This window comes from Oncorhynchus mykiss, chromosome 16 (assembly GCF_057628025.1).
Source record: "Oncorhynchus mykiss isolate SJ-2025 chromosome 16, ASM5762802v1, whole genome shotgun sequence".
NCBI lineage: Eukaryota > Metazoa > Chordata > Actinopteri > Salmoniformes > Salmonidae > Oncorhynchus > Oncorhynchus mykiss.
Genome location: NC_143037.1, coordinates 21,685,573 through 21,700,544, shown reverse-complemented (window position 1 = coordinate 21,700,544; position 14,972 = coordinate 21,685,573). Strand labels below are relative to the sequence as shown.

The 14,972-nt window shown below is 40.3% G+C and overlaps 1 protein-coding gene across 7 annotated transcripts in view; it reads right to left on the bottom strand.

Moving 5' to 3' along the window:
- Positions 1 to 14,972, bottom strand: part of ankfn1b (ankyrin repeat and fibronectin type III domain containing 1b) — a 278,599-nt gene that overhangs the window by 59,892 nt on the left and 203,735 nt on the right. The window lies entirely within an intron of this gene.

The following is a 14,972-nucleotide window of genomic DNA, read 5'->3' as shown; positions in this document are numbered from 1 at the left end:
TATCTTCAAGTTAATAATGTAAACTCAGCAAAAAAAGAAACGGCCCTTTTTCAGGACCCTGTCTTTCAAAGATAATTCATAAAAATCAAAATAACTTCACAGATCTTCATCGTAAAGGGTTTAAACAAACTGTTTCCCATGCTTGTTCAATGAACATAATGTTATGGGTATCATTTTGTAATAATTTTTCAAGTTTTTCGAGTTTTTCAGGATAAAAAAGAAACGGAATGGAGCTAAGGACAGGCAAAATCCTAGAGGAAAACTTCGTTCAGTCTGCTTTCCACCAGACACTGGGAGATGAATTCACCTTTCAGCAGCACAACAACCTAAAACAAGGCCAAATCTACACTGGAGTTACTGGAGTGACTGTTCCTTAGTTACGTTACAGTTTTAATTGAAATCTGCTTGAAAATCTATAGCACGACTTGAAAATGGTTGTCTAGCAATGATCAACAACTAATTTGACAGAGCTTTGAAGAATGTTCTGAAGAAAAATGGGCAAATGTTGCACACTCCAGGTGTGCAAAGCTCTTAGAGACTTACCCTGAAAGATTCACAGCTGTAATCACTGCCAAACGTGATTCTAACATGTATTGACTCAGCGGGTTGAATACTAATCTAATCAAGATATATTAGTGTTTTGCAAATGTTATAATTTTTCTTTCACTTTGACATTAGAGTGCTTTGTGTAGATCGTTGTCAAAAAATGACAAGTCCATCCATTTTAATCCCCCTTTTTAACGCCACAAAATCTGGAAAAAGTAGAGAATACTTTCTGAAGGTACTGTATATGGTTGAAAGTGCAATGACAACCCATTTAGAAGTTTTTCCATTGGAATTTGTCGAATTCCCAATGTGCTATCACTTTGCTTAAAACCAGTGGTGGAAAAAGTACTGAAAAGTCATACTTGAGTAAAAGTAAAGATACCTTAACAGAAAATGACTCAAGTAAAAGTGAAAGTTACCCAGTAAAATACTACTTGAGTAAAAGTCTAAATGCATCTGATTTAAATGTACTTAAGTACAGTGGTAGAAAAGTACTCAATCGTCATACTTGAGTAAAAGTACAAAGTAAAGGTAAATGCTTTACATCAAATTCCTTATATTAAGCAAACCAGACGGCACAATTTTCATATTATTTTTAATTACGGACAGACAGGGGCACACTCCAAACTGAATAAAAATATTTATCTTAAACTAGGTACTTGTGTTTCATGAGACCGCCAGATCAGAGGCAGTAGGGATGACAATGTGTTATGTTGATAGGTGCCCTAATTCTGTCCTGGTTGAGCATTCTAAATGTAATGAGTCCTTTTAAGTGTCATGTAAAATGTACAGAGTAAAACATACATTATCTTCTTTAGGAATGGAGTGGAGTAAAAGTAAAAATGGTCAAAAATATAAATACTAAAGTAAAGTACAGATTAGTAGTACTTGTCACGCCCTGACCTTAGAGATCATTTTTATATCTCTATTTTGGTTTGGGTTTTTGGTTTGGGCATGAGTTGGGGTGGGCATTCTATGTTTTCTATTACTGTGTGTTTGGCCGGGTGTGGATCTCAATCAGAGGCAGCTGTCTATCGTTGTCTCTGATTGAGAACCATACTTAGGCAGCCTTTTCCCACCTATGTCTTGTGGGTAGTTGTTTTCTGTTTAGTGTTTTCTGCACCTTACAGGACTGTTTCGGTGTTTGTTTATTCATTCACGTTGTTGTTTTGTGTTTTAGTGTTCAGTCAAATTAAAATCATGAACACGTACCACGCTGCGCTTTGGTCCACACCTTCTTCATGCAACTATGACCGTTACAGTACTTCAAAGTATTATTTACTTAAGTACTTCACACCACTGCTAAAAAAAACATCTAAAAACACAAACAAACTTTTGAGTGAGTGAATAAAGATTGAAATTTCATTGATCAACCAAAAATGAATCACGTTGAAATGACGTGCTGTGCCCAGTGGGTTGCTAGCGTTTTCGTTTAGCTTGGTAGTAGCGGTATGAAGGTCACACAGCACCAGTTGAACACCAGCATTACTCCTCAATGTACTACCATGTGTATGGTGTGTTGTCATCAGGAATGTGCACAGACCTTTCAGGGGGCAGGTGCTCAAAATGAAAACACCTTTTTTGACTTTCATAATTAATATCTCAAAATTCATAACGTACCAAATGCCTCTGCAGCATAGGCCTATTTATTTCTGCAACAACACACTCACTCATCTTCACAAATGAGCAAGCAAGTCACAGCGCCTCCTAAACACATGATTTGTCATCGGGAAAAGAGGGTGGGCTATCAGCTTATCATTGATGTTGATGATTAATGTAAATCTGCTAGTTAGCCCGACTTATCTTCAATGCTCGTATCAAAAAATTACTTCAAAATATAATATATATAATACAATATTTATAATCTTCTTACTCACTATATATGGCTGGCTGACTAGAGGCTTGTATGGATACAGGTACAGTATGTTATCGTAATGTACTGTTAAATCAACGTTTCTTTGGAAATTTACGGTAACATACTGCACTTTCTTCTACAGTAACTTTCAGGTAACTGGCTGCCAGTAAGTTACCGTAAAAACAACAGGATTATATATATTGTTTTACAGTGTAGAGTGTAGAAAACCTGTGTTGTTCCTGCCCTGACACACATGTGCAACCCGACTGAAGAAGGGATGGAGTTGGGTCGGAAGGGTTGTTGATGCAGTCTGAGTGTATCAGCCAACCAGACTGTATATTGATAATGATGTGGGCTAAATCAAGTGTTATCAAGTATGAATCAAATGTTATGTTGCTGTGGCAGTACTGTTGATATTTAAACTAGGTAGCTAGCTACACACACTTGACCGGTGACCTCATCTCTCAAGCAATGCATGTTTGGATACCGGGCGTGCACAATCTCTACAAGGCAGACTGGGAAGCAGGCCTATCTCATTGACATAAGTATTCACACCTCTGAGTCAATGCATGTAAGAATCACCATTGGCAGTGATTTGCTTGTTTTGTACAGGCTTCCTTCTTTTCACTCTGTCAATTAGGTTAGTATTTTGGAGTAACTACAATGTTGTTGATCCATCCTCAGTTTTCTCCCGTCACACCCATTAAACTCTGTTACTGATTTAGTTGGTTGTTGATCATTGCTTGACGGCCATTTTCAAGTCTTGCCATAGATTTCCAAGCCAATTGAAGTCAAAACTGTAATGAGGCCACTCGGGAACATTCAATGTCGTCTTGGTAAGCAACTCCAGTGTATATTTGGCCTTGTGCTTTAAGTTACTGTCCTTCTGCAAGGTGAATTACTCTCCCGGTGTCTGTTGGAAAGTAGACTGGACCAGGTATTCCTCTAGGATTTTATTATGCGACATTATGTGACTTGTTAAGCACATTTGTACTCCCAAAAGTATTTAGGCTTGCTATAACAAATGGGTTGAATACTTGACATGTCAACTTTTTTTTTATTTTGAATTCATTAAATCTAACAACACAATTCCACTTTGAGATTATGGGGTATTGTTTATTTGTATTTATTAGGGTTCCCCATTAGCTGCTGCCAAGGCAGACACTCTTCCTGGGGTCCAAACACATTAAGGCACTTACATTACACATAAAACTAAAGATACAACAGTACATATATCATATAACATTTTTACACCACTACATAGCTCCAATACAAAAAGTCATATAGCACCATACAACAACATTACACTGTACGTGTGTGTAGAGTGTGTGTACTAGCGTGTGTGTGCGTAAACATGTGTCTGTACCTGTGTGTGTGCCTCTTCACAGTCGCCGCTGTTCAATAAGGTGTATTTGTATCTGTTTTTTTTTCTACTGATTCTACTGCATTCATCAGTTACCTGAAGTGGAACAGAGTTCCATGTAGTCATAGCTCTATGTAGTACTGTGCGCCTGTTCTGGATTTAGGGATTGTGAAGAAACCTCTGGTGGCATGTACTGTATCTTAGTCTCCAGTGTCTATGCTGCAATAGTCTATGTGCTGGGGGGTGGGGCTAGGATCAGTCTGTTACATCTTGGTGTAATTCTCCTGTCTTATATGGTGTCCTGTGTGAATTTAAGTATTCTCCCTCTAATTCTCTCTCTCTCCCTCTCTCCCTCCTCTCCTGGAGGACCTGAGCCCTAGGACCATGCCTCAGGACTACCTGGCCTGACGACTCCTGGCTGTCCCCAGTCCACCTGGTCGTGCTGCTGCTCCAGCTTCAACTGTTCTGTATGCGGCTAAGGAACCCTGACCTGTTCACCAGACGTGCTACCTTCTCCCGGACCTTGCTGTTTTCAACTCTCTGAATGTTCGACTATGAAAATCCAACTGACATTTACTCCTGACATTTGACCCTGCTGGTTATCTATGAACATTTGAACATCTTGAAGAACAATTTGGCCTTAAATGGCCATGTACTCTTATAATCTCCACCCGGCAGAGCCAAAAGAGGACTGGCCACCCCTCTGGCCACCCCTCAGACTTTTTCCTAGCCACTGTGCTTCTACATCTGCATTGCTTGCTGTTTGGGGTTTTAGGCTGGGTTTCTGTATAGCACTTTGTGACATCTGCTGATGTAAAAAGGGCGTATAAATACATTTGATTGATATACAGGAAGTTTACATCTTAGCCAAATACATTTAAAACTCAGTTTTTCACAAATGCTGACATTTAATCATAGTAAAAATTCCCTGTCTTAGGTCAGTTAGGATCACCACTTTATTTTAAGAAGGTGAAATGTCAGAATAATAGTAGAGAGAAGGATTTACTTCAGCTTTTATTTCTTTCATCACATTTCCAGTGGGTCAGAAGTTTACAAGTTTACATACACTCAATTATTCCACAAGCTTCCCACAATAAGTTGGGTGAATTTTGGCACATTCCTCCTGACAGAGCTGGTGTAACCGAGTCAGGTTTGTAGGCCTCCTTGCTCGCACACACTTTTTCACTTCTCCCCACAAATGTTCTATGGGATTGAGGTCAGGGCTTTGTGATGGTCACTCCAATACCTTGACTTTGTTGTCCTTAAGTCATTTTGCCACAACTTTGGAAGTATGCTTTGGGTCATTGTCCATTTGGAAGACCCATTTGCAACCAAGCTTCAACTTCCTGACTGATGTCTTAAGATGTTGCTTCAATATATCCACATAATTCTCCTTCCTCATGTTGCCATCTATTTTGTGAAGTGCACCAGTCCCTCCTGTAGCAAAGCACCCCCACAACATGATGCTGCCACCCCCGTGCTTCACAGTTGGGACGGTGTTCTTCGGCTTGCAAGCGTCCCCCTTTTTCCTCCAAACACAACGATGGTCACTATGGCCAAACACTTCTATTTTTGTTTCATTAGACCAGAGGACATTTCTCCAATAAGTACAATCTTTGTCCCCATGTGCAGTTGCAAACCGTAGTCTGGCTTTTTTACGTCGGTTTTGGAGCAGTGGCTTCTTCCTTGCTGAGCGGCCTTTCAGGTTATGTCGATATAGGACTCGTTTTACTGTGGATATAGATACTTTGTACCTGTTTCCTCCAGCATCTTCACAAGGTCCTTTGCTAATGTTCTGGGATTGATTTGCACTTTTCGCACCAAAGCACGTTCATCTCTAGGAGACAGAACGCGTCTCCATCCTGAGCGGTATGACGGCTGCGTGGTCCCATGTTGTTTATACTTGCATTCAATTGTTTGTACAGGTGAATGTGGTACCTTCAGGCGTTTGGAATTTGCTCCCAAGGATGAACCAGACTTGTGGAGGTCTACAATTATTCTTCTGAGGTATGGGCTGATTTCTTTTGATTTTCCCATGATGTCAAGCAAAGAGGCACTGAGTTTGAAGGTAGGCCTTGAAATACATCCACAGCTACACCTCCAATTGACTCAAGTGATGTCTATCAGAAGCTTCTAAAGCCATACCATAATTTCCTGGACTTTTCCAAGCTGTTTAAAGGCACAGACAAGTTAGTGTATGTAAACTTCTGACCCACTGGAATTGTGACACAGCGAACTATAAGTGAAATAATCTGTCTGTAAACAATTGTTGGAAAAATGACTTGTGTCATGCACAAAGTAGATGTCCTAACCGACTTGCCAAAACTATAGTTTGTTAACAAGAAATGTGTGGAGTGGTTGAAAAACAAGTTTTAATGACTCCAACCTAAGTGCATGTAAACTTCCGACTTCAACTGTACATGTGTGTACGAGCTGTGTGCAAGTAGTTTAAACAGACAGCTCTGTGCATTCAGCTTGTCAACGCGCCGTACACAATTAGTAGTGATAAAGTCTCTCCTCCACTTTGAGCCATGAGAGATTGACATCCATATTACTAACGCTAGCTCTCCGTGTACATTTACATTCTCTGTTCTGAGCCAACTGTCCCTTTCCTTTGTGTAGTCTAGTGATAACAAAAAAATCCCATTTAATCCATTTTAAATTCAGGCTGTAGCAAAATGTGTAAAAATGCAAAGGGTGTGAATACTATCTGAAGGCGCTGTATTATTGCTTAAGAAGCTGTCGCTTTGTTTCATCTCAATCTCAGCCAACTGAGCTTTGACACAACGCACACACACACACACACACACACACACACACACACACACACACACACATACTTATTATTGTTATCATGATGGCAATCCCCTCTCTTGTTCGATCCAGGAACATACTCTAAAGTGTTTCATTAGCCAAACAAAAAGGCTTTCAATGGCCCAATCATAAAGACCAGGGCCAAGCTATGAACCTATCTAATTAAACCTTCCTCAAGGAAAGGCTTGTTTTCCATGGGGACATCCCAAATGGCACTCTATTCCCTATGTGGTGCACTACTCCTGACCAGGGCCCAAATGGCTCTGGTCAAAAGAAGTGCACTATGTAGGGAATATGGTGCCATTTGGGAAGCACACATCTCTAACTGCTTCCAAACCGACGTCTGGAATCTCTAGATGTACATTGGTTTCTCAACATGGCAGACGATACCTCTTTTATTTCACTTTGACGCGGCCTAGAATAGGGCCAATAAAATATATTGATATTTTCGAGATAACAAGCAGTAGAATATTTCTCCAATAATTCAATAATTGAATGACCGAGCCCTGGCATGGAAAGTGTGTATTGGAGTGACATGTGTCATCGGTAGGGGAGTAAGTTGTTACAGCTTAAGGCGACCGTGATGTCCATTATGTCTACATGACACCTTACAAGACATGGGTATAAATCAATTAGTATTTCAATTACATATTTCAAGGCCAATGTTTTGTTGTTGTAGTGGCGACCGTAACATTAGAACTTTCTAAAAAAGTATATTTTAAGGAAAATGTATTTATATATTTAAAAACTGTAAATGTTTATCTTTAGCTCACAATGTCATTTAAATGTATGCTTTAAAGCGGCAATCAGTAACTTTTTGGGTGGCTTGACCAAATTCACATAGAAATGTGAGTTCTAGATCTGTCATTCTCATTGAAAGCAAGTATAGTTTTGTTTATTTGCACAAATAGAAAGACAGTTTTTAACAGTAAAAAACAACAGCAACAGTATGTGCAGAAGGGGAAAAAAGCCCAAAAGGGCTTGTCGAGTAATCCTCCCCATAGTGGTCATAAATCCCACAGATTCAGCAGTGTGGACAAACAAATTATAAAATAAAACCAAATGCAAAAGAGATAAAGGAATTGAAAATGGACAAAAAGTCAAGCGTTTGGGGGGTGTAGAACTGTGATGGACAGTAGATGCCTTTCTATTTTTAACGACGGCAGGTATAGCTTGGCAAAGTCAGGCGGGAATGGCTTCCACATCATAGGGCCTCTGTAGGTAAATCGGAATTGAGAACCGGTTGTTCCTGAATATGGGTGACGTAGCTGTTGTTTCTGTTTCTTGTTGGGTAGTTATGGAATCCACATGTGGCTGTAAAATAGTGTTTGAAGAAAGAGCGCAAAAGTGATTTAAAGTGCCGTAAACAAATTTGAGCAACTTGAAAATAATTACTTTGATAAATATTTAGTCCAATTAATTTTTTTAAAGTGGCGCTGAATGGTTTCTGAAACCGGCAGATGATATTGCTCTTACAAAGCGTTTCTGCAGGTTAGTAGCAGTTTGGTATGGTGTGTGCTGGCCCATATCATGTTACAGGAAATGATGAATGGGAATCATCATTGCGTAATAAGCGACTGAGAACGGTGCTTCTGTTTAGGAGATATCTAATCGGCCATTGTCTTTAGGTGTGCTTTCCATGACAGTCCATCATCAATCAGAACGACAAGAAAGCGGGTTGTACAGGCACGATCAACAGGAATATCATCAATATGGACCCCTATATAATCTGCATTGTATTTTCATTTTCTTTGGACCAAATAATAAACACGATGTTTTTTTAGATTCATTGATAGTGCCCCATAGAGCTCTCATTTTGTTCTTATGCTTTGAGAGTTCGCTGTCCTAGTAGACTTTTTGGGTTGTTCATAATCATTTGTTTCTATACGTTTTGAATCTTACATGGTTGAATGGAATAGGGTTTGAAAGATAAACTTTTTGTAGAATTTGTTCTTCAAAAGAAAGGGATTTAATAATACCATTGGCCAGCCAGGGTTTTCTTATTTTAAATGGAAAAACTGTGTGCTGAGGATCATCAGCCTCTAACTCTCATTCCAATAAACTTCCTGTATCCTGTATCGGATTCTTAAAAGGATTGATTGATGCCATCAACCTGTCTCCTTACTGACGTCGATGACATTAGGGATATGGGAAAATTATCAGAAATATCCATGCGAAGGATAGCAGAAAATAATTCCTTCGAAAAAACAATGTGTAAATGTGTTATCAATCAAGGTTGCTGAGTTTTTTGTTTCGATGTGAAAATCACAGGATAAAAACAATGTGAATACATGCTATTCAAAAATACTTTAGTAAGATCATGAATGACAGAGTTTATGATTGTAATATTGAAGTCTCCCATGAAATAACAGTTCTTCCCCTCCCTGGTTACTATAGCAAGTGCGTTGGCCAAGCGGAGGTTGAATGTTATTATATTATCACTGGTTTCCACAAACGTATTTTCTCCAGAGGGGAAAAATATATCTTCAATATCATTTCTTTGCGAGAATCCTATGTCCTCCTTAATGTACAAGGAGACTCCTCCACCGGTTCGGCCTTCCCTATACCTGTAGACATGATTACAGTTATCAATATGGTAAACCTCTACATTATCTTTATGCAACCATGTCTCTGTATCTCCAAGAAAAGAAAAACTGCAATTACTGGTAGATAATCCACGGATAAGGTTATCAGCGTTTTTAGGCAAACTACAAGCGTTTATACGCAAAAGAGATAAAGCATTATGTCTAAATGTATTTTTCTGGTTGATGTCCAAAAGGAAATCCTTCTCAAGATAACACTTACAGTTTGACAAAAGACGTTGCTTTATTCCGGGAAAACAATTTAGGTCAGGATCACTTCCAGATAGAAAAGCATTACTATGGGAGTCATTTTCTCTTATCAAATCAATCTCACATTGGTCAATGGAATTTGTAGCATTAGATATTATATTCCACCTAGATGAAGCTCTTCATCACTGAGATGATTAAATGGACAATGGTTCAATACACCTAGATTGCGTACACAATCATACCATTATTGGGAAGAAATTAGCAGCAATTTGTCAGACATGATTAAGAGCTAACGCTGTAGATATCAGTCACGATGAAAGGAAGTGACCGACACAAATCACTGAGAATGACATGGAACATCAGCATACTGAGCCATGCTTTTATGATCACTGTCCGCGACGGCCTGGTGATCTCTCTGTGATTTCTCATCATCTCTGGGCCTCACTACAGGGTGATCATAGCTGATGACAGCGTATTCACCCAGGGCACTGGCCTCCCTCGTAGCTGGGAGCAGTTTCGCTCTCTTCTTACGAAGTCTGTCGAAGAAGTCCTCATCTTATGTATACAGGAGTGTTCTTCAGGAATGTTCTGGCCTTGGAGAGGATTAGCTGCTTGTCCTCGAACCTCAGCAGTTTGACCACCACCGACTGTGGTCTTTCAGCATCTCTTCTGAATTCGATTTCAATGTTTTTTTTGAGTCCAGCTTCAGATTGTTTGTCAACAACTCGCACACTTTGCGCTAAGGTGTCAGCACACGTTTCAGCCCCATGATCAGACGTGATTCCCGCAATTACAATGTTGCTGCGCCTGCATTGATTCTCCATGGAATCCAGTTTCTCAAGGCAATCAAACATTTCGTGGACCTTTTGTCCCGTTAATTTTAAATCTCATCAATGTATTTTTGGGAGAATTGCAAACTGGTCTTTGGGTCTTGTACTTCCCTGACTAGCGTATCAATCCGGTTGTTTTCAGAATCTAAAACAATCTGTATAAAAGATCGGAAGTGTTTAGCATTTCGTCATAGAAAGTCCTTTGTTGGGCAAGAGTCTCTCATACATTTTCAGCAGAAACATAGTCCTCCTAGATTTTTTTGTCCTCCTCAGATTTTTGTTACGAGTGCTGGGCGGTGGCATATTGAGGTTAGGAATGGAATGCAAACTCTCTTAACTATCACACATACAGTAAACCATGATTTGTCAATGAAGATCTGATGTAGTGGGGTAATCCTTGTTGTGGAAATCCTTAGCGTTATCGCTTACAATCACACTAATCTCATTTGTATTTACAGTAAGTGCTCTGTTCTGCTTGTTGCCGCGAGGTGCTAAGAAGCGGTAGATCTGTTCTATGTGCACTATTTCTATGCTTCTAGTTCTTTTACCTTCGGTTTTGTACACCAGCTTCAGACAGCTGAAAATAACATATTTTTGGTTATTGAAAATATATTTCACAGCCTTTTAGATGGTGCAATGATTCTCTTCACTATACATTGCTTGTCTTGTCACATTAACTGATCAACTGAAATTAGGTAAACTATTCGAATTTTACCAACCAGGAAATGACAGAGCGATGTCTGCATATTACACCTTTGAGGTGTGTGTAATTGAATAAATGTGGCATTAAGAAATTACATGAATAAATGCATTTCTATAGCTTGCAAAATATTTTTTTACAACGGTGGGAGAATGCCAAGATGGAGGCGCTGTGACTTAAAAACAGCACCCCTTTGTCAGTCATCTAGTGTATATATAAATCATTGGTATAAATTGACCTTTCTTTCATTCTATTGCCTTTGATGTGTCTTTCATGTGAAAACTGATAACCTGAACCTGAGGACATTAGATGACCTGCCAATGAAAGTGCCATTCATTTTTAATGGGGATTCACTTCCATTAGGAGTCAGTTCACTTCCTGCATTTATGTGTGAAATTGGGATAACACACACACACACACACACACACACACACAAAGTTTTTCAGGAAAAGATTTTGAAAAACATGCCTCGATCGTCTTGAAACTTTCTCGACAAAGCTAACTTTCGTCAAGGTTTTACACGGCCTATAATTGGTTTATCTATTTATTGTCAGTATCCTATATCAGCGTTATGATGTCAAGCCAAGCCTTTCCTTCAAAATGGCTATCCATGTTTTGACCTAAGACACACAAACTCACTTTGCTAATATGTTCAGTTTCTCCAAAAAGCTTTCATGTAACATCTATAATGCCTCTAATTTTCTTTATTATTCCAACTTGCCAATCTTCAGAAGCCTACTTTTTGGGGTATAAACTCCCCACAAGGTTACCATTCATAGTTGCCCACATCAAAAGTGCAATTGATATGTTCTTTGTCTATTCTGTGAGACATTAAAGTTGTGATTTTGCATACAAATGTAACATCCATAACGCTGGAATCGCCCATGTAGCCTGTATGCTTGCAGAGGCCATGCTTTTGTACCTTACAGATGTCGTACAGAAGGACATCTTGGAGTTCAAACTTTTCCCCGCAACCCGGGAACATTCCCAGGAAATTAGCTAACATGCCCATTAAAGGGGTGATGAACAGCCTGATTTAGTCCCCATTTCAACCCTCCTCATTAGTAAATGCAACTGAGAACGAGATTTGGGTCTTGGAGGCGTGCTTTAATGTGGGTGTCTCTTGTGTGTGTGTGTGTCTATGTGTGTGTGTTCGCATGTGGGAAGCGTTTGTACATTCACTCTGCCAAAACAGTACACAGTTACAGTCACACACCCTTCTAGATCACTCGAAACCGTCTTACCAGGTCTTGTGTCTGGAAGTAGCCTACAGTAGGCTAGCCAGCAAGCTAGTCAACTTATTTTCCAATATAGCTTTAGCTTGCCATTGTGCAACTGTGTTTTGACTCTGGATAGCCTATCTGTGGGGCCAGTTAGGGAATGCCAATATAGTACACAATGTAAATTGGACAATATTTTCAAGTTGAACATCTTTTAGTTTTCTCATAAAATGCTTTCAAAAATCGTGAATGAATTTCTACAATTTATAGTTGGTTTGACATTTTTGTTGTATTGTCCCATGTACATTGTGCAATTTACAGAGGGTCGCTGACTAGTTCCCTAGGCATATCCAAAGTCAAACCTAATTAACCATAGTCGGTGTGCTGGGCATTACGACCGGGTTAAATGCTACTGCGCTCTGGATTTATGGTTACTTTGGTGCTGTCAGCTATGGGCATGTGGGCGTGATATAAATAACACCAAAACAAAGAAACCTGTTACTTAACCTTCAGTACAATACGTATTAGGAGGATAACATTCAAATAATATATTTGATATCAAAATGGTTTAAATCCATGCAATGTTCTCCTAACACTCACTAAAATGTTGTGCGTAACATCTGCAACATCCACCACAGAACATTCCCTAAATGTTCTTATTAGGTTTCCAGGTAGTGTAACAACAAAATGTTTTCTGGGAACATTCTTGCAACATCAGACGAATGTCTTATACAAACATTGTATACTCACCAGAACAACGGGACAGTTGTTGTGTTAGTAGAACTTTTGGGACAACCTAATGAATGTTCTGGGACGTTCACAGAACCAATTTTGGTTTGCTGGGTTGACAGTCGGACTATTCTCTCCTTAGAGAAAAACGCCTAGACAATTTGGATTCTTGTCTTTTCTTGGTCCTACCTGAAATCCTTGAAATACTCTCTGCGCCATTAATGCCACTCTGAACATTTTACAATGACAAATACATCCGGAGACCAGGGGCGGACCGAACAACGCCTGATTTATACTGCTACAATTGACCATCACAAATGGCCAACATTTCTCCAACATCTCCTTATGCAGAGCATTCAACACATTATACATTGTAACAAACACGAGAAAGGTTTTACAAGGCAACAGCTGTCCTCTTTTAGAACAGAGGGAGAACTAAGCGAACCCCAACAAAAAAACACTAGGGGCCTTCCCAGTCTGCCTGTCTGTCTGCGGACTCCTTGGCCGGGGGAGTAAGGGTGTGAGGGGGCGAAGGAGGTATGGAGAGGGGGCGTAAGGGTTGAAGGAATGATGGAGATGAGGTGAATGTGTGTGTGTGTGCTCCCTGTCTGCCTCCTTCCTTGCTTACAGACTCGCTGGTTTCATGTGTATAAGGGGGAGAGGGTGGGCTTGCGGAGGCCCTCTGGTATGCTGTTTACGGGCTGAGCGTGGCTCGCACACTACAGCAGGCAGGCAGACAGGACACTTTTCCCAAGCCCACAATTGAAAGCGGCGTCAAGATTCCAATCAGGGTCAAGTCTGCAGACTGCAGAGATTATTTGTGCTGGAGAGGAGAGGGAGGCTGGAGGAGACCCAGGAGAGGAGTGAGTGTGCGTGTGCGTGTGTAAGTAAAGAAAAGGGAGATATTGGAGTTGCACTGACACAAACGAAAAGATATTCGCTTCTCATATGTGGAACTAAGGGAGGTAAATCACAAACACAGATGCATACAACCAAACTCACATAACGTGTGTGTGTGCGTGTGTGTGTGTGTGTGTGTGTGTGTGTGTGTGTGTGTGTGTGTGTGTGAGAGAGAGAGAGCTCCCATTGTGTGGCTGGCATATGCCTGGTCTTCAGTGGTTCTGAGCTGACACCCTGCTGAAACTATGGATTACATCATGAAAAGATAAATGAGACAGGAGACTCAAAGGGAAGTGTGTGTGTGTGTGTGTGTGTGTGTGTGTGTGTGTGTGTGTGTGTGTGTGTGTGTGTGTGTGTGTGTGTGTGTGTGTGTGTGTGTGTGTGTGTGTGTGTGTGTGTGTGTGTGTGTTCGTTCCAACTAGCTCTCACAGTCTCATGTCAGAATTAGATGTATACATGTTTGTCAAACTCAAATGTCAAAGTTTTTTCAAACATCAAATTTCAAAGTGTTTATGATTAAGTGTAGGCATTAACTCCACATTTTGATGGTTGTGGTTAAATTTAGGGATTAACTCCGAAATCTAAAGTTGAGGTATTAACTCTAGTTAAGGTAAGGGTTACGGTTTGGGTTTAGTCCTAAAACCAAAATCTCAAAAACAACTTTCTATTGCTGGATTCGAACGTGCAACCATTGACACCAAAGGCCAATGTTTACGCCCCTCCACCATCCCCAACACCTTTCAAAAAAATTCAACCTACTTGTAGGTAACAGAGCTCACTGCCTATTGGTCGGTTTCCACATCATCTCCCGACGTCCCCAGACATAGATGGACGTTGAATACTGACTGGTACCGCGGGGGACCTCAGAGCGGGAAGGGGGGTCAGTCGGAGGTGTTTTATTCGAAGCGACATCTGAAAGTCCGATTTCATCCGTGTGTGTGTGATCTAATCTGTTAGGCGTGCGAGAAAGGGTCTGTCGGGTGCTTAGGAGTGCTTATGGCGGTCGCCTCCCTAATGCTCTGATGAAGAGCGGTCATTTTTTTGTTGTTGCACACACACAGACACAAACGCACAAACACACATGCAAACGTATGCAGCCACGCACATACAGACACACAGATGTTGCTCCCATTCCATAGCTTTCCTATCAAACAGTCACACACTTTGTTTCCTTCTCTTAACCTAAGAAACTCCTTCAAAGAGTCAGGTGTTTCCTTAGCCCG